We start from the raw sequence: 24,336 nt of genomic DNA on the forward strand, positions 1-24,336 counted from the left end.
GTACAACAAGGGCGAGTCCATCAACAGCTTGTACCACATCACCTTCAATAGGTGCTGTTTTCGAAGTTGACTCTTCCTACTCCTCGGACTCCAGCTCGCCATTATCCAATAAAATCATAGCTCGCCGGTTAGGGCAGTCCATAGCGATATGACCTGCTCCATGACATCTATGGCATTTAATATCACGTGTTCGTTGTGGTTGTGACGAAATATTACCTCTCTCAGGTGGTGCTCGGTTAATTGGATTTTCATTGGAAGGTTTCGTTGTCGATTTCTCCTCGGGTTTTGAAGTAGGATTCCATCGCGGTTTCCAGCTTCATGCCTCGGCCCGAGCTGTAGTTCTCCCTCCTCGCTTAAGCTGCCTCTCAACTTTCATGGCCATATGAACGACCTCCTCAATCTCAACATAGTGCTGCAACTCAACAATATCGTCTTGCATCCCTTCAATTTTTGCACCAATGCCTTCAACGATGTCTAGAACATTTTTCTCCATGGGAGTTTCAAGGTTATCATCCTCAATGTTGGACCACAAGTTCACGAATTGCTTGCTGGGACGCTCTCCTCTCTTTGTCTTGAACTGCTGCTCGGTTTTTGATTTCTCTCTTTTAGGCTTTTGCAACAATTCTCTCACCATGCTCGCTGGATAACTCCTTTGCGATTCCCACCTCGGCGAACTCCGTTCTTCTAACTTAGTAGCTTGCCTCAACCTTTGCAATTGTAAGTCCCTATAATATGTTGGAGTAGGTGACCAACAAGCCAACTTGTGGCTGTGGTCTTTCCTTTTATCTTGTAATAAAACAATCGTTTTTTCGTTCGTAATAATAAAATATCTTATTTGGCATTCTATATCTGTTATCCCATGCAAGCAGCATAGATATAGTCCTAACGAGTTACTCTATTACTGTGAGTTGATCTAGTAGAATCGTGAGATAACTCAGCAATGTAATGTAACTGTTAAACCTTGTTCCTAGTCGATGGGTTACGCCAATAATGAGGATACCGGCCTTTCCCTTTTGAGACTAGCACTTAGTGTATGTGTACTGCGTCTCATCAGTCCTCGGTGTTGTGACATCGGCATACTTGAGTGGGTGCTCATACTGGATGAGTTCACTGAACTCCCTCGCCCTAGAAATCTATAAGTGGTTCTCATTCATCGAGTAATAGGTTTCTAAGATATAGTTGTACACCATTAGTCCTTAAGACCCAGACATCACCGTGACTTCACTAGAGGACCGATTGTATCGTGACCTGTCCCTGAGTCCCACCGCGGACCACTCCAAGGGCCAACGTTCGTGCAATCCGAAATCTAGTGTGAAGTCTGTGCATTGTAGTACGGGATTCGAGCGCTTGAGTAGTCATGGATGTCCTGTGTGTTCTGACGGTTTATAATCCATGGAATCTCTGGCCAGAGTTGATAGTCGGGTGATTAGGGAAATGTGTTTCCCTAAGTCGCACACGAACGGATTTATAATACCTAGAACGTTCGCACGGTTATTGGACTTTATAAGAGGTCTCGGTGAACCAATGCCTCTAGTTCAATCGGGACATGTGCTACGAAAGGATCTGTAAGGATCTGATGTATTTAATATTATATTTTGAGTATTATATATATTGCCTTTCAATGGAACAGTAGAATAGGGTTAATTGGGGAAGAAGAAATAGGAAAGAAAGAGTAAAGAAGAAGAAAGAGTTGGTGAAATTCAGATAAAAGTGGCTAGTTGCCTTCATTAATGATTTGCATGCTATTTATAGAAACCTGCCAAATATGACCTAAAGGGATATTCCCCTTTACCCAATACAAAACTAACACCTGTCCTTACTCTAATTGCAGGTATTTAAATAAAATTGGTTGCCAGCACATTTGCTGGAATCTTCAACAGCCCATCCGGTGTTGGGCTCAAGCTTTAGGCCCACTTCAGCAGCTGAGTATGGTTTGGGCTTAGAATAATGCGGCCCACTCGAATCTCCCATCTTGTGCATTTCTGCAGCCAAAACGCCGTCGTCTTCAATTCCTCTATTGAAAGCCCTAATTTTACGATTGCCCCTTTTCTTCCTCGATCCCCAATTCAATTTGCCTGAGTACATGACATTACCCCCGGGATTACCAAATCCTTGTCCCCAAGGATCGAAAGAAGGGAACTTGGCCATCAATTCATCGACATTCTCCCATGTAGCGTGCGTAGGGTCAGAACCCGACCATTGCACGAGGACTTGGGTGCACGGTAGCTGATTGAGGGTCGTGGTGCGCTGGTCCAAGATTTTGGCCGGAAAAACTTCAAAAGTTCCAGTATCAGTAGAGAAAGGGAGGTTGGGGCTGGGTATGTGCTTGGTGCTGAGCTTCTTCTTCAGTAGCGAGACATGGAATACATCGTGAACCTTGGAGTTTGGTGGAAGAAGTAGCCGGTAGGCGACGGGCCCCACGCGTTCCACAATAGGATAAGGTCCAAAATATCGGTTCGAAAGCTTCAAATTCCGGCGAAGGGCGACCGAGTTCTGTCTAAATGGTTGCAATTTGAGGTAAACTTCATCCCCCACCTCAAACTGTCGTTCAACCCTTTTTGTGTCCGCGTAGTGTTTCATACGTGTCTGAGCTAGTAACAAATTATCACGAATGAGGTCTAACGCAAGAGTTCTGTCACGAATTAAGTCTCCCACTGTAGAGTTGGTAGTGTCTAGATAAGAACCCATAGAGAAATAGGGTGGTTTGTACCCATACAAGGCTTGAAATGGAGACATCTTCAAGCTAGTATGGTGATTGGTGTTGTACCAGAACTCAGCAAGGGTGAGCCATTTCATCCATTGATGAGGGTGCTGACTGGCAAAACACCTTAAATACCCCTCTAAGCACTGATTAACACGCTCAGTTTGGCCATCACTCTGAGGGTGGTAGGCAGTGGACATAGACAGTTTAGTACCAAGAAGTTTAAATAGCTCAGTCCAAAACTGGCTAGTAAAAACCCTATCTCTATCAGTGACAATATTAACTGGCTGTCCATGTAATTTGACAATGTGGTCTAGGAAGAGTTTGGCAACACTTGGGGCAGAGTAGGGGTGAGAAAGGGGTAGGAAATGTGCATACTTGGTGAGTCTGTCTACTACCACTAGTATGACATTCTTACCTTCTGACTTAGGCAGCCCTTCAATAAAGTCCATGGAAACATGTGACCAAGCCTCTTTAGGAATTTCCAAAGGTTCTAATAAACCTGGGTAAGGATTGGTTTCATGCTTGGCTTTCTTACACACATCACAACTCTGAACAAAATTCAGAACATCTGCTTTCATCTTAGGCCAATAGAAAAGTGATTTGGCTCTGTGATAAGTGCCATGAATGCCTGAGTGACCCCCAATAGCTGTGTCATGAAGACTCTGTAGCAGCTTATCCCTCAATAACAGATCTGATCCAATGCAGATTCTCCCTTTATACCTCAAAATACCCTGCACTACTGAGTAATCAGGAAAGGAAGAAGAATGCAACACCTGAGCAGCTAATATTTTCTTGATAGCAGCATCTTGTTCATAGCTATCAAGAACCTCTAGCATCCATTTAGGTTGAACAGTGGTAGTGGCATAGCATTCCCCATTTGTACACTCCTTCCTTGAAAGGGCATCAGCCACTCTATTCTCTGCCCTTTTTTTATACTCAATGGTATAATCCAACCCAATCAATTTAGAAATCCATCTCTGCTGAAGGGCTGAAGTGAACTTTTGATCCATAATATACTTGATGCTTTGCTGATCAGTTCTAATAGTGAAGTGGTGGCCCTGTAAATAGTGTTTCCACTTCTGAATGGCCAGCAAAACAGCCATAAACTCCCTCTCATAAATAGATAATGCCTGATTCCTTAAACTGAGTGCCTTACTGATGAAAGCTATAGGTCTGGAGCCTTGCATTAGTACTGCTCCAAGACCTGTAGAGCTGGCATCTGTTTCCACCAGGAAGGGTTTAGAAAAGTCAGGCAGGGCAAGCACTGGTGATGTAACCATAGCCTCTTTGAGTTGTGCAAAAGCACTTTCTGCTTCCTTAGTCCAATGAAAACCTCCCTTTTTTAACATCTCTGTCAAGGGCTTGCTAATAGCTCCATAGCCTTGAACAAACTTCCTGTAATAACCAGTAAGTCCTAAAAACCCTCTGAGCCCTTTGACTGTTGTAGGTTTTGGCCAATCCAACATCCCTTTGATCTTCTCAGGATCAGTAGCTACCCCTTGCTCACTGATAATATGACCCAAGTACTCAATTGAAGGTTGAGCAAAGCAACATTTAGACTGTTTAGCATATAAGGCATGTTTCCTCATAATTGCTAGTGTAGTCTCTAAATGATGTAGGTGGTCCTCCAGACTCTTGCTGTATATCAAAATATCATCAAAAAACACCAATATAAATTTCCTCAAATAAGAAGCAAACACCTGATTCATGAGAGATTGAAATGTAGCAGGGGCATTACAAAGCCCAAAAGGCATAACCATGAACTCAAAATGGCCATGATGTGTTTTAAAGGCTGTCTTATACACATCCTCATCCCTCATTCTGATCTGGAAATACCCTGACCTCAGATCCATCTTTGTAAACCACCTTGCCCCATGTAATTCATCTAATAACTCATCTATGACTGGAATGGGGTAATCATGCTTCACAGTCATAGTGTTTAGATATCTGTAGTCCACACACATTCTCCAACTAGAGTCCTTCTTTCTGACCAATAAGACAGGGGAGGCAAATGGGCTCTGACTATGCCTGATCACTCCATTCTCTAGAAGTTCCTTAACAATTTGCTCAATCTCATTCTTATAGGCATGTGAATACCTGTAAGGGTAGAGTTGTTTAGGAATGGCATCCTTCTTGAGAATTATGTGATGTTCAACACCCCTGATTGGTGGTAAACCCCTAGGCTCCTCAAATATATCTTGATACTCCTTCAACAGTTGTGTAACTTCAGCTGGAAATACCTTCTGTGGTCCACTGTCCACAATAGAGTATACTTGACCCTCAGCATCTCCTTTGTGATGTTGCATCATTTTGTAAAATGATTCACTAGAAACCAACTTCCAGTCAACTTCTTCCTTGATATCAGTGATCATGACCCTATGGACTCCACATTTCACCTCAATGCACCTTTTGTCATAATCAAATACCAGTGGGCTACTTTTTAAAAGCCAATCACACCCAAGAATAACATGATATCCTTCCATATCTATTATTCTTAGTGGAAAATTAAAAGTATGGCCCTGCATCTGCCAAGCAAACTCCCTAATGATTCTGGTGCTCAAAAGTTTGGCCCCATTTGCCACTGTAATAATCATATTTGGGGCCATTTCCACTCTGCAGTTAAGCTCTGCAGCCAACCCTCCAGAAATGAAGCTATTTGTACTACCAGTGTCTATAAGTATATTAAGTTGAACATTCCCAAAATTACCATAAACCTTGATGGTATTCACTCCAGTATTGCCCAATAAGGCATTGAGGGAAACCTGTACCTCTTCCCCTGATACATTTCCCTCCAACATCTCTACATCTGACATGGTTTGATAATACTCAATCTCTTCTGCTTCTGTCATCAGCATGTAGATATGGCTGTGTTTGCATTTGTGGTTAGGTGTATATGTGTCATCACAGTTGTAACAGAGCCCTTTTTCTCTTCTGGCTCTCATTTCAGCTATGGTAAGGTTCTTCCTCTGGGGAAGCAGAGCAGGTGGTGTGTAGGTTGGTGGTTTATTAGGTTGAGTGGGTGGTGGATTGGGGTTGTGCCATATTTTCTTTTGTTGTGGAAATGGGTTAGTGGTTGGTCTGTAGGGTGGTTTGTTCTTTTTGGTGATTGACTCAATGGTATGTGCTTGTTTCCTGGCCATTTCCATGACATGATGCAAGCCTTTGATGTCAAAAAGGGAAAAGAAGCTCCTGACTTCCTCAGGCAGCCCCTTCATAAAACAGTGCACAAAGTACTTCTCATCATATGTCCTAGTGTTAAATAGCAGTAAATAACACCTCATCTCCTCAAACTTTTCAATAAACTCCTCAACAGATTCTGTCACCTTTAGAGAGTGTATATCATCCAACACATTCCCTTCCTGTAACTCCTCAAATCTGTTGGTGACTAACACTACAAAATCCTCCCAATACAAATCCCTCTGATTCAAATGGCTATACCATGAGGCTGCCTTGCCCTCAAGGTGAATGGAAGCTATGGCAACCCTCTGCTTGTTAGGTATATTTGGGATGAGTTGAAAGTAGCTATCACACCTCAGTAGCCATGATCTAGGGTTAGATCCATCAAACCGTGGGAATTCAACTCTAGGGCTAGGGTTAAACCCCACAGCAAACTGCTCATCCCTTTCATGCTGTTTAAACCCCCTTAATTCAGTAGCTGGCCTAGTGTAGTGTTCAGGGGTAGCCATAGGGATTGTAGAGTTACCAGAAGCTGATGATGAAGGTCCCCCTCCCATAAGTGGTTTGTCTCTGTGGTAGAACTCCATTCTTTCAGCAATTTTGGTCATCTGTAGCTGCAATAGCTCTACTGCCTTTTGCATTTGTGTCTGCCCTTCTGTTACAGATTGTGATACCAAATTGAGCTGATTTTGGAGCAAAATCTCTACTGCCTGTCTCCTATCCACCTCCTCTTGGATCTTCTGATCCACCAATTTCTTGTGTGTTTCTAATATTTCCTTAGATCTGGTAGCTTCAGCCATATTTGTAGTGTTTTTCTCCAGGAAAAAGAGCCTTGCTCTGGATACCAAATGTAAGGATCTGATGTATTTAATATTATATTTTGAGTATTATATATATTGCCTTTCAATGGAACAGTAGAATAGGGTTAATTGGGGAAGAAGAAATAGGAAAGAAAGAGTAAAGAAGAAGAAAGAGTTGGTGAAATTCAGATAAAAGTGGCTAGTTGCCTTCATTAATGATTTGCATGCTATTTATAGAAACCTGCCAAATATGACCTAAAGGGATATTCCCCTTTACCCAATACAAAACTAACACCTGTCCTTACTCTAATTGCAGGTATTTAAATAAAATTGGTTGCCAGCACATTTGCTGGAATCTTCAACAGCCCATCCGGTGTTGGGCTCAAGCTTTAGGCCCACTTCAGCAGCTGAGTATGGTTTGGGCTTAGAATAATGCGGCCCACTCGAATCTCCCATCTTGTGCATTTCTGCAGCCAAAACGCCGTCGTCTTCAATTCCTCTATTGAAAGCCCTAATTTTACGATTGCCCCTTTTCTTCCTCGATCCCCAATTCAATTTGCCTGAGTACATGACAGGATCGTACTGTACGCTAACTATATCATAAGGTTCTTGCAGGCACTTCATTTGTATCTAGGGAATCATGATGCGTAGTTGCTAGACGCCAATCTTGATTCGTTGGGCACCGATTTGATCGGGATTAGGTAAAATGAGTTTTACTCTAATCGGGACTCTTGGGAGGAGTTCGTATAAGAACAATGTGTTGTTCGAATCACAAAGAGTTGTGAGCCCACGGCTAGCATACACCTGAACCATTGAGGGTCACACTTCTCGTGTAATATAGATTCTTGATAACAACAAGCATAGATTAATGTGTTAATATTTGAACGATTGGATGTCGATATGATTGAATCCAAGATTCGTAATTGTGGATTGCGAATCGGAATAAACGTAGAGAAAGAGAGAAATGCGGAATTTAGTGAACTTTCTAAATTGGGAAGTTTCCCGATTTAGCAAGTCCACTGAAGTGGAAGTTTCCAATTTTGGAAATTGGAAATTTCGAAGAGGCACTCGTATCGACGAGGGCTTTGAGCTCGTCACAAATATAATTTTGTTATAATTTTGTGAACGATCGTTTATTAGAAACGAGGCCGACGAGGGAATGGGTTTAATGCATCAGTGGGTCAAGCCCAATGACTTAAGCCCGCTAGGGTTGAAAACCCTAGGTATAAATAGACCTCAAACAAGAGTTTGAGATCAGATTTTCAGCACCAAACCCTAGCCGCTCAAGCCCTAGCCGCTCCCCTCTTCGGCCGTTGCTCCACCGGCGCGCCACCGCCGACCACCGCCGGAAAACCGCCGATTTTCTTCTCTCGTTTCCTTCGTTTTATTCTTGTTGTTATCTAACTCGTTTACATCTAGTGTTGTAGTTCGAGTGGGTCGAAAATACGAGGTGAAACCTAATTGGAGAGGAGCTGGTGCCCCGACGAATCCACGCACCGCCGCTCACGCGCCGCCGCTGCTGCTGCCACGCGCCGCCGCTGCTGCTGCCATTCGTCGCCGTTCGTTGCTTGCTGGATCAGCTTGTTCCAGCCGTGAATTGCAGCCCCGAGGATTGGTAATTTGCAGCTTGTACGTGACTCGTTCTAGGATTTCGATTCGTCGAAATCGCACGCTACAAGAGGTAATTAAATCGGAACTTTCGTAATTCGATTCGAACATGTTTGTATGATTATTAATTTGCGAGCATGAGTAATACGTGATTACATGTTTCGATTTTGTGAAATGAAGTATAAGCATGTTTCGTGATTTTCGGTTTTACGTATTTTTCAATTAAATCGATAATTACCATATGTATGGCGGAAGCGTTAAGGTACGTTGACTATGTGATTAGTTTATGCATGTAATCGAAACTAGTTCGATATAAAATTTTTAAATTCCGCTGCGTATACATGCACGATCCCCAACAGTGGTATCAGAGCCACGGGTTAATCGTTTATTTGTCAACGTGTTTATCGTTTTCGAAAGCATGCTTCGATTTGTTGAATTGTTGAATTATTGGTGTTATCTAATTGGGTGTTTTAATATTAATTAAATATTTTGAATATTTCAGAAAATATAAAAAAATTTAATTTTGAAAAATTCGATTTTTGCTGCTGTTTTTCAGCTGACCGAACCGGTCCGGTCGGACCGGTCCGACCGGTCCGGTCAGCACAAAAAAAAAAAAAAAAAAAAAAATTAATTTGATTTTCTGAAATTAATATTAAAAATTAATTGATTTTTAATTTTTGAAATTATTTATCAATTAAACCCAAATTAGATAATTGATCCATTAATTTAATTTGAATTCAAAGAATAGTGTTGGATTAATTATTTAATTTAATCGTTAAATTAGTTTAATTAATGGAACACAAATTAGATAGCAAATAACTAATGGACTTCATTCTTATTTGATTGATTTATGAATGAAGGAGGTCCGTTAATTATATTTGCAATTTATCGTATTAATTAATTAATTCATGAGATGAATAATTGTGATTAAGTACGATGACGATCGTATGTCTCTCTTAGGATCAATATGCGTTTCCACATACTTAGAGAACATAGTTGTAGGAATCACAAACGATCATAACCTAAAACTTCCGATGAGCTAATAAGATTTAATAAATAAAATCCCTCATTCTTAATTAAGAATAATTATCAAGCTATAAAGAAAAACCAAATTGTTGAATTTTTCTTTCCTTCTACCAACAATTAAATTATGTGTAGCCTCTCATGATAGTGCAGTAAGCCGTGTTAGCGGGGAGTGCTATTGTGGGATAAGCTGTAATTTAATTGACATTAGATGGAGATACGGTCATAGATAAAATTATATTGGATTAATGTTGTCGGCTAGATTAACTAGGGATTGCATTAGTTTGATATAGTTGGATCTATGACATCTCATATTGGTAGGCTAGACTTGACACACGAAGATTTTGATATTCGCTAGATTAACTTAGGTCATTATCAAGTGTGAGGTAAATCGAACTTTAGGGTCACATAGTGATGTGATTGATAGTACTCTACCTTTAGGCTTATGTAATCGGGATAGATTAACTACGGGTTACATTAGCGCTATTGGACCTAAAGCCCATTAAAGAAAAATAAGTTTTCTCGATTGTCTGCTAGAGGGTGGTGGAATTCGATAAAATTAGTGGGAGAACAATTAAAACATAAAAGCCCAAAATTTTAATTGTAACGATTATTACGAACTAAACTCTAATTATTGTCTTCTTAAAATTTTCTCAGCAACAATGTCCAAACATCCCCTTTCCTCAATCCTCGACCAAAACAAACTCACCGGTCCAAACTATTTGGATTGGCTTCGCAATCTGAAACTTGTGCTCCAAGTCGAGGAGCGTCTCTATGTGCTCAATGAACGTCCCCCCGCTGCTCTTCCTGCGACTGCTACTGCTGACGAGACTGCCACTTTCGAGGCATGGAAGAAGGACGACCTCCATGCGAGGTGCTACATGCTAGCATCCATGGTGCCAGAGCTCGCGAGGAAGTATGAGTCTCACGTGCATGCTTATGATATCAAGCACCATCTTGAAAGCATGTACAGTGAGAATACTAGGGCATCGAGGTACTCAGCTACCAAGGAGTTGATCACCATGAGGCTGCGTGAAGGGGCTTCGGTCCACGAGCACGGTCTCAAGATGATCACTCTCCTTGAGAAGCTGGCGAGCCTCGATGTCACCCTCCCGGCCGAGCTCTCGGTGGATTTGATCCTACTGTCCCTTCCTAGTTCTTATGAATCGTTCATAGTGAACTTCAACATGAACAAGCTCGATCCACCATTGGATGAGTTGTTGAACATGTTGGTCAGCTATGAGTCCACGATCAAGAAGGAGAAATCAGTTCTCCTAGTTGCTCCTTCTGCAAAGAAAGGTTCTTTCCAGAAGAAAAGGAAAGAAAGGAGTTTCGGCCCGAGCAAGAAACTTGAGAAGGGCGAGTCGAGCGGAGTGAAGAATGACAAGGTCACCAAGCAAGTTGATGACGCTTGCCATCATTGTGGAAAGAAGGGCCATTGGCGACGCAACTGCAAGGCTTACCTCGATCAGAAACGTTCTGAAAAGGGTACGTATTTAGTTGAAGTTAACTTGTCCGTTAAATCTTCTGCTTGGGTATTGGATACTGGTTGTGGCTCACATCTTTGTAATGATTTGCAGCTCATGACAAGAAGTAGGAAGCTTAATGTGGGTGAGACCTACCTAAGAATGGGCAACGGAGCAAGGGTTGTTGCTGAAGCCATTGGGACAATTTATCTTTCTGTTTTGGATTCTAGTTTTTCCATTGTTTTGAACAATTGTTTATTTGTTCCGTCACTTATTCAAAACCTTATTTCTATTCCTGTTTTGGATAATGAAGGTTTTACTTTTGTTTTTGGAAATTCGATTTGCATTATACAAAAGGAACAAAATATGATTTGTAAGGGACAACTTATAAACAACTTATATGAACTGAATCCAAGTGAAATACCTATTAACGTTATATCAGCAAAACGAAAAGATATAAGTCTTAACCCCGTACAACTTTGGCACGCTCGACTAGGTCACATTTCCTTGAGAAGGATGAACAAGTTTGTTAGTGAAGGAATGTTCTCCTTGGAGGACGTTAAATCACTTCAAACTTGTGTATCCTGCCTTAAAGGAAAAATGACCAAGACTCCCTTCAAAGGGAAGATGGAACGGGCCGAGGGTCTTTTGGATTTGATCCATTCAGACGTGTGTGGTCCACTAAGCGTTAGTGCTTGGGGTGGTTTTAACTACTTCGTTACCTTTACCGATGATTATTCTAGGTATGGTTTCGTGTACTTAATGAAGTATAAGTCTGAAACTTTTGAAAGGTTCAAAGATTTTAGACACCAAGTAGAAAACCAACTCGGTAGACGTATTAAGAAACTACGATCCGATCGTGGTGGCGAATACTTAAGTACTGAGTTTATAGACTATCTTAAAGAGAATGGGATTCTGTCTCAATGGACTCCTCCTGGAACTCCTCAACTTAATGGAGTTTCCGAACGTCGGAATCGAACACTGTTAGACATGGTTCGATCTATGATGGGGTTCACCGAGCTATCGGCATACCTGTGGGGTCATGCACTCCTAACTGCCGTGTATTTGCTGAATAGGGTTAATACCAAAGCAGTTAACTCCACACCTTATGAACTTTGGCACTCCAAGAAACCCACGTTTAAACATATTAGGATATGGGGTTGTCCCGCTTACGTGAAGCGGCTAGTGGGAGATAAGTTGGATGGAAAATCCGACCTATGCTATTTTGTGGGATATCCCGAGGATTCCATGGGATACGAATTCTACTATGTTTCCGAGGCAAAGGTGTTCGTCTCGAGAAATGCCGTGTTCCTTGAGAAGGAATTTCTATCGGATAGAAAGGGCAGTGTAGTTGATCTCGAAGAAGTTCGAGAACCACAATCTGAAGTTCAAGCACAACAATCAGATAATGAACCAATTCAACAAACCACTAATATACCTCCTGAACCGTCGCTGCGTAGATCTGAAAGAGTTCGGAGAGCGCCCGATAGGTTATTCCTCGTTGATGAAGTTGACCAAGGATGTGATCCTAGAACTTTCAACGAAGCTGTATCGGATACAGACAAGGGACATTGGCTAAATGCCATGAAATCCGAAATGGACTCTATGTACTCCAACAAGGTATCGACCTTGGTAGATCCACCCGAGGGAATCATTCCCATAGGCTGCAAGTGGATCTATAAGAGGAAAATTGGAGTAGATGGAAAGGTATCGACCTACAAGGCTAGATTGGTAGCGAAGGGTTATACTCAAAAGCAAGGAGTTGACTATGAGGAAACCTTCTCTCCAGTTGCTATGCTTAAGTCCATTAGGATTTTGCTGGTCATCTCTGCGTGGTATGACTACGAGATATGGCAAATGGATGTGAAGACCGCTTTCCTTAATGGGGACATTGAGGAAGAAATTTACATGGCGCAGCCGGAAGGCTTCATATCTTCTGGAGATGAGCAAAAGGTTTGCAAACTCCAGCGATCCATTTATGGATTGAAACAAGCATCCCGTAGTTGGAACAAAAGGTTCGACACAACTATCAAAAAGTTTGAATTTGTGAAAAACCCAGAGGAACCTTGTGTCTACAAGAAGGTTAGTGGGAGTGCAGTGACTTTTCTTGTACTTTATGTTGATGACATACTACTCATTGGGAATGATGTAGGGATGTTGCAGTCGACTAAAGTATGGTTATCCACACGTTTCTCGATGAAGGATTTGGGAGAAGCATCCTACGTATTGGGAATACGGATCTATAGAGATAGATCGAGGAGATTGCTTGGCTTGTCCCAATCCATGTACATAGACACCGTTCTCAAACGGTTTAGCATGGAAGAATCCAAGAAGGGATTCTTTCCAATGTCCCATGGGGTTCGTCTCTCGAAATCCATGCGTCCTCAAATGCAAATGGAAATCGAGGAGATGAAAAGGACACCTTATGCATCCGCTGTAGGAAGCATAATGTATGGCATGCTATGTACACGACCTGATATTGCGTATGCTGTGAGCGTCACAAGCAGATATCAGTCCGACCCCGGCCCAGCCCATTGGAAGGCTGTGAAGGACATTCTCAAGTACTTGCGAAGAACTCGAGATTTGTTTTTGGTCTATGGGGATACCGAGTTGAAATTAGAAGGCTTCACGGATTCTAGTTTTCAATCGGACGTGGATGACTCAAAGTCAAACTCGGGGTATATATTCAAAGTCAACGGAGGTGCCGTGTGTTGGAAGAGTTCCAAACAAGGCACGACGGCTGATTCCACCACCGAGGTTGAATATATTGCAGCATCAGATGCTTCAAAGGAAGGGTCATGGATTAGAAAATTCATCCAAGAGTTGGGTGTATTTCCGAACGCTAGCGATCCAGTACGGCTGTACTGCGATAACAACGGAGCCGTAGCGCAAGCTAAGGAACCAAGAGCTCATCAGAAGTCGAAGCACGTGTTGAGAAAATACCATGTGATCCGAGAGATCATAGAGAGAGGTGAAGTCAAGCTAGACAGAGTCACCTCGGAGGACAATATTGCAGATCCCTTCACCAAGCCATTGTCAGGATCAGTCCACGAGAAACATCGAGAGTCGATGGGACTTAGATTTATGAGTAGTTGGCTTTAGGTCAAGTGGGAGATTGTTGGAGTAGGTGACCAACAAGCCAACTTGTGGCTGTGGTCTTTCCTTTTATCTTGTAATAAAACAATCGTTTTTTCGTTCGTAATAATAAAATATCTTATTTGGCATTCTATATCTGTTATCCCATGCAAGCAGCATAGATATAGTCCTAACGGGTTACTCTATTACTGTGAGTTGATCTAGTAGAATCGTGAGATAACTCAGCAATGTAATGTAACTGTTAAACCTTGTTCCTAGTCGATGGGTTACGCCAATAATGAGGATACCGGCCTTTCCCTTTTGAGACTAGCACTTAGTGTATGTGTACTGCGTCTCATCAGTCCTCGGTGTTGTGACATCGGCATACTTGAGTGGGTGCTCATACTGGATGAGTTCACTGAACTCCCTCGCCCTAGAAATCTATAAGTGGTTCTCATTCATCGAGTAATAGGTTTCTAAGATATAGTTGTACACCATTAGTCCTTAAGACCCAGACATCACCGTGACTTCACTAGAGGACCGATTGTATCGTGACCTGTCCCTGAGTCCCACCGCGGACCACTCCAAGGGCCAACGTTCGGGCAATCCGAAATCTAGTGTGAAGTCTGTGCATTGTAGTAGGGGATTCGAGCGCTTGAGTAGTCATGGATGTCCTGTGTGTTCTGACGGTTTATAATCCATGGAATCTCTGGCCAGAGTTGATAGTGGGGTGATTAGGGAAATGTGTTTCCCTAAGTCGCACACGAACGGATTTATAATACCTAGAACGTTCGCACGGTTATTGAACTTTATAAGAGGTCTCGGTGAACCAATGCCTCTAGTTCAATCGGGACATGTCCTACGAAAGGATCGTACTGTACGCTAACTATATCATAAGGTTCTTGCAGGCACTTCATTTGTATCTAGGGAATCATGATGCGTAGTTGCTAGACGCCAATCTTGATTCGTTGGGCACCGATTTGATCGGGATTAGGTAAAATGAGTTTTACTCTAATCGGGACTCTTGGGAGGAGTTCGTATAAGAACAATGTGTTGTTCGAATCACAAAGAGTTGTGAGCCCACGGCTAGCATACACCTGAACCATTGAGGGTCACACTTCTCGTGTAATATAGATCCTTGATAACAACAAGCATAGATTAATGTGTTAATCTTTGAACGATTGGATGTCGATATGATTGAATCCAAGATTCGTAATTGTGGATTGCGAATCGGAATAAACGTAGAGAAAGAGAGAAATGCGGAATTTAGTGAACTTTCTAAATTGGGAAGTTTCCCGATTTAGCAAGTCCACTGAAGTGGAAGTTTCCAATTTTGGAAATTGGAAATTTTGAAGAGGCACTCGTATCGACGAGGGCTTTGAGCTCGTCACAAATATAATTTTGTTATAATTTTGTGAACGATCGTTTATTAGAAACGAGGCCGACGAGGGAATGGGTTTAATGCATCAGTGTGTCAAGCCCAATGACTTAAGCCCGCTAGGGTTGAAAACCCTAGGTATAAATAGACCTCAAACAAGAGTTTGAGATCAGATTTTCAGCACCAAACCCTAGCCGCTCAAGCCCTAGCCGCTCCCCTCTTCGGCCGTTGCTCCACCGGCGCGCCACCGCCGACCACCGCCGGAAAACCGCCGGTTTTCTTCTCTCGTTTCCTTCGTTTTATTCTTGTTGTTATCTAACTCGTTTACATCTAGTGTTGTAGTTCGAGTGGGTCGAAAATACGAGGTGAAACCTAATTGGAGAGGAGCTGCTGCCCCGACGAATCCACGCACCGCCGCACCGCCGCTCACGCGCCGCCGCTGCTGCTGCCACGCGCCGCCGCTGCTGCTGCCATTCGTCGCCGTTCGTTGCTTGCTGGATCAGCTTGTTCCAGCCGTGAATTGCAGCCCCGAGGATTGGTAATTTGCAGCTTGTACGTGACTCGTTCTAGGATTTCGATTCGTCGAAATCGCACGCTACAAGAGGTAATTAAATCGGAACTTTCGTAATTCGATTCGAACATGTTTGTATGATTATTAATTTGCGAGCATGAGTAATACGTGATTACATGTTTCGATTTTGTGAAATGAAGTATAAGCATGTTTCGTGATTTTCGGTTTTACGTATTTTTCAATTAAATCGATAATTACCATATGTATGGCGGAAGCGTTAAGGTACGTTGACTATGTGATTAGTTTATGCATGTAATCGAAACTAGTTCGATATAAAATTTTTAAATTCCGCTGCGTATACATGCACGATCCCCAACATAATATTGTGAAGGGACGAACCTCCTTCTCATGATTGCCTTCATGGACTCCCAATCTTCAATTGGTGGTTCGCCACAGCGGCGCCTAGTTAAGACAAATTGATCCCACCAAGTAATTGCATAGTCAACAAACGCTTCGACGGCGAGCTTCACCTTCTTCTTCTCGGAATAATAATGATAATCGAATACGAGCTCAAGCTTTCTTTCCCATTGAATGTACGCATCAGGATCACTCTTACCTTGGAAAGATGGTATTGTCAACTTGAGTGAGCTGAAGTTTTGATCTACGCCATCTCTTTCTCGACCATAATATCCTCGGCTCGATCTATCCATTCCAAACCCTCGTCCCATACTCTCCCTCCTTGATTTTGTAGTGTTCACACCAAAATCTCCATCACGATCTACCTCTTTATCAGGATAAGGTATAACTGGTTCGTGCACATCACGCTGTACGTATGGCCCTCGAACATGTTGATCTTTGCGTAGTTCCTTTAGTTGGGTAACAATTCCTTCCATCCGATCTTGGAGTTTTTGGAAGTGTTTATCCATTGGCGACATCCTACGCTGCTCAATTCTTTCTTCTTTATAACCAACCTTCTCGGACATGATCAAAGCTATTTTTTTTTTCTTTTTTTATTTTTAACGACACTAACAAAACCTAACTTGGGCTCTAACAAACTACAAATAAAAGATAAATTTCGATTTTTTTTTTTTTTTTTTGGACTTTTGACAAAACTTAACTTAGACTCAAACAAACTCAAAACAAATAACCAAAAATTCGATTGATTTTTATTTTTGACTCTAAACAACTGAACGAAGAATAAGAGAAAAGAGGACTAGAAGACTCAACAAAAGACAAAAGAAAACTACGATGAGACGAACAAGACTGACTCAAAAATAAAGATAAAGATAGGTGAAACCTGTTTTGGATGTTGGCTCTGGTTACCAACTGATACGAACCCCGTAGAACTTGTTACGGGACCCAATAATCTTATGCGGAAGCAAGAACGGAACGTCCAAAAAATAAAGGATTCGATTGGCGGAATTCGGAATATTGACCCCGTAGCTATAGAGAGCTAGAAACTAATATTATCAAGGTGGAAGTATTGACCCCGTGATTATAATGAATCAGAAACCAATACTATAGTGCTAAGAATAATTCACAAGAATCCACTCGCAAAATATCCCGAAGAGTTGTTGAAGAACAACGAAGGAGAATTTTAATCTCTCAAAATAATACTTAAAAACGTCCAAATAATAATGACCCTAAAGCAACCTATTTATAAGTGTCAAAGAGACCTAATCTAACAAGGAAAATAAATCCTAACTTATCTATTATAAGGAAATAACGAAATAAACTAAATCTAGTCCAAATAGGACTCTAAATAACAAGAAATAAATTGTCTAATAATAAAATACGAAAATTAATAATAATCATCTTTTCCAAGTCATGGCTTCTTGGCTGGATGACTAGACGGGCTCAAGTCCTTGAGCTCGGCTTGCTTCACAATCTGGCCCGATAATTCGCTCCAATTAAGCTCAGCTGGGATCGAACTAGACTTCGTCAATTCTTCATTTTGGAGCTCGTGTTCTACTAAGTTAAGCATGGCTGCTTCAATGCGCTTGGCCCGAGCTCGGGTAATCGGTCCTCTTGGCACATGCAGCTCGTCCAAGTCATTAACTCCTTCATCCAGCTCGGCACTACCTCGCGTAATTGGCTGGATCGTATCACTTGTGATGTATCCTTTGCACTGGCTCTACACAAGCTAGTTGCCTCGTAAACCACCCCACTATTTTGGGTTTCTTTATGGACATCTTTTGTGTGAAATCGTTGTCCATTGATAATATATCTAGTATAAGACAACGCATTTTCCTGTGGTCCATATGCGATCCATTTCAATGTATTGGAGTGACTAATTGAATCAATAGGGATCTGTAATAGTGTAGATTATTTAATTCATCAAAATGTATACAAAGTATTTTTAAATAAGTATACAGTAATTAAATAAATAAAAATAATACTTAACAACTTCACCTAACCTTATCTTTTATCCATTCTGCAAATTTTTCGGTATGTCTACTCCAAAGCAATGTTGATTATTTTCTTAAACGCACGTTTGAGTCTTGCAACTCCGTCAAGTGCATGCTATTAAGAAAGTTAACTAAGTATTTGCTTATAAAATATAAATTTGAAAATTAAATCGTACTTACTCTAAATATGGATCCACTACAGATGTATTTATAAGAACAGCAAGATGTGCAATTCTTTTGTCTCGGTTGCTTAATGTTATTGACGTGGGTCCAGAAATTGGAAAATTCATCATTGCGAGTCTCTTTTTCCTCTACCCGTATAGATTTTTTCAAAAACTCACTACAAAATCTAATACATTCTTCTCCAAAATATGATTCAGCGATACACCCTTCTGGTCGTGCATAATTTCGTACATAGTCTTTGAGTATCTTCATATATCTAAACAAAAAACAACTTGTAAAAAGTGTAACTAAACTTAAATATGAATCAGAAAAATAAAATAGAATAATAATTACCTCTCAAATGGATACATCCAACTAAAGTGAACAGGTCCACATAATCGAACTTCTCTTCCTAGATGAACTATTAAGTGTACTGATATGCCTAATTGGCCAAACCCAATGGGCCTACAAATTATCTAATAATTGGGCCCACTACACGAAAGCCCAAACACCTTCAAAATGAGGCTTGGGCCCAACAAAGCAAACCCAACCCAATAAACGACATATAAATAGAGGTTTTACTCATTTTGTTAAGGTACGTCCTATTAACTGAGCAATACTATCAACTGTATTCTCTGGACTATTTCCTCTATCCGCACGTCTGACTTGAGCGTCGGAGGGGTTTCCGCTGGATCAACCCCCGGCCTAGTTCACGTATTCCATGATCGCAGGTATCTCAAGGCCATCAAGCTCGTGAGCCAGTGATCCACTCTGCTCTTCCAGCTCATCCTACTTCAACTATCTAAGGTGATCTAACATTTCGTTCGACAAGGGTTATCGACTCCGTGGGGGTTTACAGTGCCCCCAAAATATTTCGTTCGCCAAGGGTTATCGACTCCCTGGGGGTTTATAGTGCCCCCAAAATATTTCGTTCGCCAAGGGTTATCGACTCCCTGGGGGTTTACAGTGCCCCCAAAACATTTCGTTCGCCAGGGTTATCGACTCCCTGGGGGATTATAGTGCCCCCAAAACAAGATGGAAAATTATCCCCAAAGGGTGGACATGTGGACGTAGTAAAAAAAAAACAGAGGGGGGCTGGCGCGTGCACAACACGCGCGAGGGCCGCCGACCTCGGATAGCGCGCGCAGAAGAAGAGAAAAAAACGCGAGTGCTCAGCACGCGCGCGTGGCGTCCACGCGCCAGACGCGCGCGCGTCAGCAGATAAAAAAAAACAAAAAAAAAAAAGGAAAAAGTGAATAAAGCAATATGCTGCATCACATCTCCTTTCTCTGTCCATACAAAGGAACGCGCACGCCTCCCCATAAAAACCTTGTCAGCTTTCACACTCTCTCTCCATCAATTAAATGCAACACGACTCCCCATGTATTTTTTGGCAGCCCTTCACTCTCTCTCTCCGTGCTTTAAAGGAGCGCGCCTCCCAGTGCACGCAAATTGAACTAACATAGCAGCCTACCGTGCGATCTACAAAGCACGTGTGACCACATGCGCGCTTTCTCCAATGCGCGCGTCATACAATATGCGCAGCCTCTCCTGCCTTGGAGCGCGCGCATAGCTAAGATCGCGCGTAAATCTTTGTGCTCTCCACCAAATCGCACGTAGATTTGGACGCACTTCACCAAATCGCGTGAGAATTTCAACTCGCTCCACCAAATCGCGCGCGCTCTCCAACGTGCCACACCAATTCGCGCACGCTCCCAAATAGATAAATACAAATTTATATTTCTCTACGCCATGCCAACAATTAACAGAACACTACAACACAGATCTACCCTCGATACGATCCGGTACCTTTTTCGACTTGACTCCCACATCGAATCGAGAGTGGGGGGATTGCGAGATAACTCCTACGAGGAGATAACTCGCTAGGACTACAACTCGATGCGAGACAACTCCCACGAGGAGCCAACTCGCTCAAGACTACAACACGTAGCGAGACAACTCCCACGAGGAGATAACTCGCTCGGTCCTATAACCCGTTGCGAGGCAACTCCCACGAGGAGCCTACTCGCTCGGAACTACAACCCATAGCGAGACAAATCCCACGAGGAGATAACTTTCTCCGTCCTATAACCCATTGCGAGACAACTCCCACGTGTAGCCAACTCCCTCGGGTCTACGAACCCGCAGCGAGACAACTCCCACGAGGAGCCAACACGCTCGGTACCACAACCCGCAGCGAGACAACTCACACGAGGAGCCAACTTGCTCGGCACTACAAATTCGTTGCAAGACAACTCCCACGATGAACCAACTCGCTCGGTACTACGAACCCGCAATGAAAAAACTACCATGAGGAGCCAACTCGCTCGGTACCACAACCCGCAGCGAGACAACTCACACGAGGAGCCAACTCGCTCAGCACTACAAATTCGTCGCAACGCAACTCCCACGAGGAGCCACCTCGCTCTGTAATAAGACTCGATGCGAGACAACTCCAACGAAGAGACAACTCGCTCAGAGCAACCTGAATCCGCTTGCTCCCCAGTCGCGCGTCCAATGCTCCTACAACTTCGCTGCGAGACAACTCCCATGAGGAGACAACTCGCCCGAAATTCACTATATAATCGCAAGCTCAAGTTAGACGATTACAATCCTAGAAACACTTAGAAATATTATGGGAATCTATATAGCCTGGCCAGCTTGATTACTCAAATTTTTATCTACTTGTTTTCCATGGGTCCTTCATTAAAACGTGGCCACGGTCAAAACATACTTACGACCCACGAGGTCTAACAAGGGGCACGCTCCCCATAAAAAAAATATTGAGAGCCGGATTCCCTCCTCAAGTACATCACGCTCAAGGCTATATGTAAACACATACAAGCAACGCGTCAAAACATTGACAATGTCGATAAATAACAACTCCCACGAGGAGAATACTAGCTCTGTGCTATTACATTATCGCGAGACAACTCCCACGAGGAGATACTCGATCAATTCCATTACCCCGCGACGAGACAACTCCCACGAGGAGATAATTCGCTACTACATCGTCGCGGGACAACACCGACGACTCAAGTAACTTACATCGCGGCAACTTGGTCGCGCTACGCGCCGACGCGCATTCACGCCCCTCCGACACACGCTCCAACGTGTTTTCGCACACCATCGACTATTACAAGTTTTACTCTCGACACGATCTGTCACTCATTTCAACATGGCCCCCACATAGACTCGAGAGTGGGGGGCTTAATGATATGCCTAATTGGCCCAACCCAATGGGCCTACAAATTATCTAATAATTGGGCCCACTACACGAAAGCCCAAACACCTTCAAAATGAGGCTTGGGCCCAACAAAGCAAACCCAACCCAATAAACGACATATAAATAGAGGTTTTACTCATTTTGTTAAGGTACGTCCTATTAACTGAGCAATACTATCAACTGTCTTCTCTGGACTATTTCCACTATCCGCACGTCTGACTTGAGCGTCGGAGGGGTTTCCGCCGGATCAACCCCCGGCCTAGTTCACGTGTTCTATGATCGCAGGTATCTCAAGGCCATCAAGCTCGTGAGCCAGTGATCCACTCTGCTCTTCCAACTCATCCTACTTCAACTATCCAAGGTGATCTAACTTTAGCATCATCATGTACCATAATATCAAAAAAAGATGGTGGAAAATATCTTTCAATCATGCATAGAATTTCTATAACCTCTTCCTCGAGTATTGCAATTTTCTCTCGATCAACTACACGTTGACATAACTTGTTAAAGAAAATACATAACCGGTGTATTGTGGTTCGAGGACCTTTTGGAAGCAATCCTCGTAGAGCAACTGGGAGCCACTGTTGCATTAGAACATGATAATCATGAGATTTGAGACCAAGAATCTTACATTCTTCTAATGCCACACAATTGCCGATTTTTAACCAAATAACCATCAGGTCCTTTGAAATCATGTAGTCTCTTGCAAATTTTTTTTTTATCAAACTGATAATGTCCAAGGAGCTGGTGGTAGATATGTTTTGCTACCACAAAATTGTGGGTGTAAGTCATTTCGGATGTGCATGTCATGTAGATCTTTTCGAGCACTAACCCCATCTTTTGACTTGCCAGAATGCAATATTGTACTTATTATGCTTTCACAAACATTTTTCTCTACGTGCATTACGTCTAAATTGTGACGCAATGGAAGTTCCTTGAAAATCATGAAAGTAAAACTTATTATTTATTGTTTTAAATATTAACTTGGATGAAAAAAAACACTAAGAAATAAAAACTAACCTCCCAGTATGGCAAATCAAAAAAGATAGATCTTTTCGTCCACCTTAAAAGCTCATCTTGATCATTATCTATATTGCTGGCATCATTACTTTCATCATCATCAACATCACCATCATCATCATCATCATCATCATCATCATCATCATCATCATCATCATCATCATCATCATCAATGTTATTGGTTGGTCTTTTTCTTTTCGTATTTTTAATTTTTCCAAAATCATTCACAAAATTTATGAGAACATCACAAATTTTCCGGCCTGTCAAGATTTTCAATTTCCTACGATGTTCCACATTATTGTCAAACCACGATTTTTTTTCGCGATATGAATGTGTAGGTGGTAGAAATTTCCCATGGCCTATATATGCAAATTTTCAGCTATTTGATAACCATTTGTGATCTGTATACTTTCCACATAGCGGACATGTTTTTTTACCTTTTGTACAACACCCAGCAAGGTTACCATATGCTGGAAAATCACTGATGGTCCACAACAAAATTGCTCTAAGTTTGAAAATACTCTTAGTAAATGTATCATACGCCTAAACTTCATCTTGCCACAATCGTTGCAAGTCTTCTATAAGTGGTCGTAAATAAACATCTATGTCGTTACCGGGCTGCTTTGGACCAGGAATAAGTAGTGTTAACATAATATTCTCTTTACTCATGCACAATAGTGGAGACAAGTTATATGTAACTAGCATAACTGGCCAACAACTATATATGGAACTTAACATAGAAAATGGATTGAAACTATCGGTAGATAGACCAAGTCTAAGACTTCGTGGGTCAGCTGCAAATGATTTCCACTTATCATTAACCAAGTCCCATGTTACAGAATCAACCGGGTGATGCATTTTTCCATCATTGCTTTTCTTACTAAAATGCCACCTTAAATCTTCGGCTGTTCGTTCGGATCTAAACATCCTTTTAAACCTAGGGATAATAGGGAAGTATCTCAAAATTTTAGCAGCAACTCCTTTTCTAATCTCATTTGTCCTATTGTTTATATTCCATCTCGATACACCACATTTAGGGCAGTTTTCCAAGTCCTGATACTCTTTTCTAAATAGGCAACAATCATTGACACAAGCATGAATCTTCTCATACCCAATTTCAAATGTCTTGATAAACTTTTTCAACAAGTAAAATGTTTTTTCAACTACATTGTCCTTTGGGAGCATATCAGCCAATATACTAAGTAGTTCATTAAAACTCTTATTGGACCACCCACTATGAGTTTTAAGTCGGAGTAAAGCTACATTGCCTGATAATTTGTTATAACTTGAGTAGTTAGGGTACAAAGGTGCTGCTGCTTCTCCTAATTTTGCTTTAAAATCATCATCATGAATGCCTTCCGTAGGCTCATCCTGGTTTTCATTAACAAATTGATTAGACTTCATATAGTCTTCATCTAAGAAATGGGCAGTCTGATACAAGTTATAAGCCTCATCGTTAACTACATCGTTATTTGTATCTTCAACAGTTATATCATCGCCGTGCACGTACCAGTCTTGTCTTTGTTTATACTTGCCATCCATTCCCCTTGTAATTAGATGTTTAACAACAGTACTAGCAAACTGGTGATCTACATTGCGACAATCTATGCAGGGCATAAGATCATCTCTGGATTCCCTAAGTTTTTTAGCATTGTATTCACAAAATTCCATGCTCCATTCTCATATTCAGGATCAACTCTATGAAAAAAGAACACAACACCAAAACAGAAAAATAAAAACTATTGTTCTAGATATCTTTATTTAAAACAAAAATCATG

At 41.8% G+C, this 24,336-nt stretch overlaps 1 protein-coding gene and 1 pseudogene across 1 annotated transcript in view; both read right to left on the minus strand.

The window, feature by feature from the left end:
- The window catches only part of LOC105966437 (uncharacterized), a 39,784-nt gene that overhangs the window by 14,305 nt on the left and 1,143 nt on the right, over positions 1-24,336 (minus strand). The gene's annotated exons all lie outside the window — the stretch shown is intronic.
- Positions 17,913-24,329, minus strand: LOC148767496 (uncharacterized; annotated as a pseudogene).

The sequence above is a fragment of the Erythranthe guttata genome, chromosome 10 (genome assembly GCF_056151865.1).
Source record: "Erythranthe guttata isolate IM_541 chromosome 10, IM_541, whole genome shotgun sequence".
NCBI lineage: Eukaryota > Viridiplantae > Streptophyta > Magnoliopsida > Lamiales > Phrymaceae > Erythranthe > Erythranthe guttata.